Here is a 5393-nt window from a genome sequence, read left to right as displayed (position 1 = left end):
AAAACAGCTGACTAGCGAGTGGGTGGGCAACACTGGTCCCTGAAGACCACAGGAACTTAGCATGTGAGGGTCTACGCAGAGTGGACTGAACTGAGCTGGCTGAGAGGTGGACAGACAGTGTGGGGAAGAGGGGAGAATCTCTGCAGCCAGCAGCGGGACAGGAAAGTACAGTCGAGAATGAGATCTTGCGTCGGAGAGAAAGCAATGACCGAGAAGGTTAGGTGAAGGTTAAGGTTAAGGGCCCCCGAGGGAAATACCACTTATGTAGCTTAAAGCTGTGAAATCCGGGGAGAGCCCCTGAAGATACTGAATACTCGATTGTGGAAGATTTAGACACTGGAAGCTGGGCTGGAGGGGTGAGAATGACAGACAGACAGACTGGGAGACCTCGCACTTGCTTAGAAACTAAGGAGAGCCGGTGGCCACAGCAAGCCTGGAGGACCTAGTTAATGCGCTTGTGATGGATATTTTCTCACTACGTTTTCTCTGAAGGGAGGAATAAAAGAGGACTCTGAGCCATATACAGTACACATATATAATTCCAGCACTGAGGAATCCGAGGCAGGAAAGTGGAGAGCTCAAGGCCAGCCTGGGTTGCATTGGAGAGATCTGCTGCAGATAGACAGGCCGACTGATTTTCATGGTCTAGATGACCTACAGATGAGGACCTATTTATGGGAGGTAGGTGATGATACCGGGATCCACAGATACTAAAGGGTGGCAGCACTGAAGGTTCTAGAACATATTTAGAATCACCAGAAGTAGCTATATCTCCAAGTCATCATCCCAGAGCTGAGGACAAGTTTGCAGAGATAAATGTTCCATCTTTAAGACACACAGAGTAAGGCATGTAGAAGGTCAAGGGAAAACCCGTTTTGAAAACACCTACGAAGTCACTTGACATCTGAGGTCACACTTGTAGTAGACAGATAGAATAATATCTCATTTTTTTATTTTTAGTCTTATGCATCTGCATTAGTTTTGAAATTGACAACAAATTATACATATTTGTGTGTAAACGTTTAGCCATTCATGTATGTTATGGAATGAATACATGGAGCTAACTCATGTGTTTATCACACTATTTTAAGAACACTTAAAACCTACTCCAAACATTTCCAGACATAAATTATGTGTACCACATTGGACAGTAGATTTCTTGTACACACTTTCCTTCTTTCCCTTTCTTGGAATTCGGTATCTTTTCTTCCACGTCAGTGTTGGAGGGAGGTGGAGATGGGGAGGGTTGTCAGGGCTTTTAGATTGCATGTTTTTATAATCACAGGTTACCTAATATTGTCAACTGTTTGTATACTGACACTTGGTAAGTAGGTTAGATTGTCTAGAAAAAAAATCACTTGTATCTTTAGGCCTTCAACACTGATATGGATAGTAGGTACAGGGGCAGAATATGAGAACAGGGGCCCGCTGGGGATTCTTCATATTCCCAAACCAGAGAAGGGAAATAATGCAAGGAACCTAGGTTTATTAGCTTGGTATTCTTATGGGATTTTTAGCAGTGGGAGTGTGGCTGTCTCTGGCTCTTTGGTCTTCTTTTGAGATCCTTTTTCTCCTTATTGGGTTACCTTGTCAAGCCTTGATATGAGGTATGTGCCTAGTTTTATTGTAACTTGTTGTTATACTATGCTTCATTAATGTCCCTGGGACACCTGCTTTTTTTCTGAATGGAAACAGAGGAGTAGTAGATCCGGGGGAGAGGGGAGGTGTGGGGGGGTGTGCTGGGAGGAGGGAAGGGAGCTGAGGCTGCAGTCAGTGTGTATTATATGAGAGAAAAAGAAAGAAAAAGAGAGGGGGAGAGGGAGGGAGGGAGGGGGAGGAAGTCAGGAAGAAAATCTGGTTCAAAGTAGTTCTTCCTGAGTGAGTAGGAGACCCTACAGATGTTGGAATAGAATCATATATTTAGATTTTGAAGAAAGCCTTTTTTTGTTTATTCATTCAGTTCTCACCGATTTTTAAACAAAGTGTATCCTGCTCATTATTCTTGGGATAAGTGTCAAATGATTCATATATACCAATAATTACAGTAGGAGGGATTAAAGAGTCAGAGTTTGCTAAAGAACTCTACCCTGCCAGTCGCAACCAACACACAACACAGAGCAACTCTGCAGAGTGTCCATAAGAGAGTCCAGTTTGTCACAAAGACGGCTGACTGGACAAGGTGGAACTCTTGAACCCCAGTCTGATGACTGAGAGACCAACAGGGGACTGATCCAGACTCCATGAATATAGTGTCAGTGAGGAGGCCTCAGAAATCTCTGGGGCCTTGGGTAGTAGATCAGCATTCACCATGGCGTAGGGATGAACTTTGGGGGCCCATTCCACATAGAGTCTCTCAGCCTGGACACATGGGGGAGGTCCTATGCCCTGCCCTGGATGAAATGACAGACTTTAGAGACCCCTGCAAGGAGGGCCTCACCCTCCCTGGGGAATGATGTGGGGATTGGGTGGGGAGCTACGGGGTGAGACTGGTGGAGGAATAAGGGAGGAGGGGTGAGAGAGGGAGCTGGGATTGACATGTGAAGCCTGAATGTTTCTAATTTAAATAAAAACATACATTGAGGAAAACAAAACAAAACAAACAAAAAAAAAAGAGTTCAGTTTGGAGGTAGAGGGCTCTGCAGGTGAAGGTGTTTGCTATTAACCTTGATGACCTGAGTTTGACCTCATATGGTGGAAGGAGAGAGCCATCACCTGCAATCTATCCTTTGATCTTTATGGGACACACACACACACACACACACACACCACCACCACCACCACCACCACCACCACCACCACCACCACCACCACCACCACCACCACCACCACCACACCACCACCACCGAAATAGATAAATGTGATTTAAAAACAGAGACACATGTTAAATTTCTATGGCAAGGAGGCTTTAAGCCTGTCCAATACAACTACAAGTGTGGGGATGGAAGCGTAAATTAACTAAGATTAAAGGGAGCTAAAAGTTCAGACGCACAGCTCAGCACACATGAGGTGTTCCGTGTCCAGCAGATATAGAGCTCTTCCATCACCACGGAGAGTTCTATTAGACAGCCAGGTATAATCTATAAAGCCATCGAAAGCACAGCCTGCTATCATAACCAGACGTGGGTGCCATAGATAGAAATAATCTTGTTTTAAAGGATACAACAATATTTCACAAAGGCCTCTGGTTGCTAAATCTTGTTACAGTGGGGCTTATTATCTCCATGGTCCAGGGTTAAGTTTGGCTAGTATAACTCATTTTTACAAACAGTTACAAACTCTTTTCCAGGGAACTATGGATGAATCTGAGGCAGAGAAAACAGTAGAAGCAGATCTTTGGAAACTTGAAAGACCAGCCATGGCTGTTTCTCCTTTCACACTGTCTTCCTGAGTGTGTGCAGGGCTCTAATTTCACAGATCACGAGAACTCCCTGTGAGCACTGAAGGTGAGTCTGGGCCTGGAAGCCTAAGGGTTCACACCAGCACATCTTAGAGCTGTGGCCAAGCAGTGGTGTTGGGAATGGGAGAAAGGGGCATAGAGCAGTGGCTGCAGGCATGCAGTGAAAAATATACTGTATTGTGTGTGTGTGCATCATGCCACACAGGTAGAGATGTGAAGATAACGTCCCAATAGTGAATTCTCTCCTCCCGCAGTGTAGGTTTGGGAACGGTGGCAAGTACCTCTGCCTGATAGACCACATGGCTGCTTCCTACAGGCTTTTACAAGAAGAGAATTTCTGTTGTGTGGTAGAAGAGGGAGTGCGATCCACCTGGTAATGACGATCATCTTGGGCTTTAACCTTCCAACACTTCTAGGCCGCACTTCAGCTGGCCCACCAGTGTTCCAAAGACCTGGAACAGAACTCAGAAATACGAGAGGCCCTCTCTTGTGACTGGGTACTGTCAGTGTGTCCTGAGTCTGTGCCGGAGTGCCAGAGACTGCAGCTGTAGCTGCCTTCAACTGACTAATGCAGGTGACAGCTGCTGTGCTCAGATGAAGCCCATGGACAGCGTGACTGGGGGCTGACACATCTGCGTATCACTGACACATGCGGCTTAGAGAAGTTGGGGACGTGCTCACCAGCCTAAATATATCACATGCCAAAGATCACAAGTGGCCTGCGCTGCTCCTGTGTACAGCTCAACCCTCCCTCCCTACTCAACGGCTGGAGACTGCCTGGTGCTTACTTCTCGCTGAACACCCGAAGTCCCACTTAAAGCTCCGCGGTGTAATTGTCTTCAAGTTTTTGCAAACATGTAACTGCTTCTCCTCCACCATCCGCACAATCTACAGAACTGTTTCCGCAGACCCCAAACTCACCCATGATCCTTTGCAAGAAACTCCCTTCCCTATTTCCAGCCTCTCACAATCACTAGACACTTTGTTTCCTTATAGTTTTGCCTTTGCAAGAACGTTGTATAACTGGAAATGTTCCATGTAATAGCTTTTAAGTTCAGTTTCTGCCCTTCAAATAATGCATTCCAGAATCTCCCAGGTTGTCGTTTTTTTATTAACAATAATATTTCATTGCGTGGCTACACTACAGCGTTTTTGTTTATGCCCTCATCATGGGACATTTGGGTAGTTTCCAGTTCCTGGTAATTACAAAGGAAGCTGTGGCAAGCATTTGCACACAGGTTTATATAAATGTAAGTTTTCATTTCATTTATGTAAATACCTAGGAGTCAGATTACTAACTCATTATGTTTACATTTTTAAGAAACTGCCAAGCTGTTTTTGAAACTCATGCTGTTTTTGTTTTCACCATTGATGTATGAGAGCTCAATTGTTCTACAGTTTGAACAGCGTTTAGCTCTGAGCCGTTCTAATGGTGTTTAGCTATAGCCTATTGTTTTTTACATGTGTTCCCATGCAGGGGGATGATGCTCAGTATCTTCATGTGTTTACTTAGAGTGTGCATAACTTCTCTGGTGACATATCTGTCTGTTTGTTTTATAGATTATTTGCTGTCACACTAATAAAAATATTTCATGGTTTTCTTTAACACGAGTGTAACAAATAGTTTCTCCTCTTGTGTTACTTGTCACTCTCTTAATCATGTATTTCAAAAGCAGTTCGTATGGGACCCTGCACAGCCCCCTCTCATGGCTTGCATCTTATATTACACCTAACAAATGCTAAAGACTTTCTCCTGAAATGTTTACAGTTTTCTATGAGGATATGTAATCCACTGTGAGTTTTGTGTGTGTGTGTGTGTGTGTGTGTGTGTGTGGTGATCACAAGGTAAAAATCATAATATTCTTTTTATTATGTAGCTGGGTTCTAGTACTACTTGCTCAAAAGACCATTTTTTTCCATTGAATGATAAGTATCTAACTGCATTATTTGAGTTTATTTCTTTGTCCATCTGATCCACTGAGATATGTGCTCATCA

The 5393-nt window shown here is 44.1% G+C and overlaps 1 long non-coding RNA gene across 1 annotated transcript; it reads left to right on the top strand.

Annotated features, from left to right (window-relative positions):
- Positions 1-2834: 2834 nt before the first annotated feature.
- LOC110342340 lies at positions 2835-5003 on the top strand. Its single transcript, XR_002384383.2, has 3 exons — positions 2835-3070; positions 3287-3443; positions 3652-5003. It is a non-coding gene; the product is annotated as an uncharacterized LOC110342340 (long non-coding RNA).
- Positions 5004-5393: the final 390 nt, after the last annotated feature.

The sequence above is a fragment of the Mesocricetus auratus genome, unplaced genomic scaffold, assembly GCF_017639785.1.
Source record: "Mesocricetus auratus isolate SY011 unplaced genomic scaffold, BCM_Maur_2.0 Super-Scaffold_100041, whole genome shotgun sequence".
In the NCBI taxonomy this organism is placed as follows: domain Eukaryota; kingdom Metazoa; phylum Chordata; class Mammalia; order Rodentia; family Cricetidae; genus Mesocricetus; species Mesocricetus auratus.
Note: the sequence above shows the minus strand (reverse complement) of the source record. Positions and strands in the feature narration are given on the sequence as shown.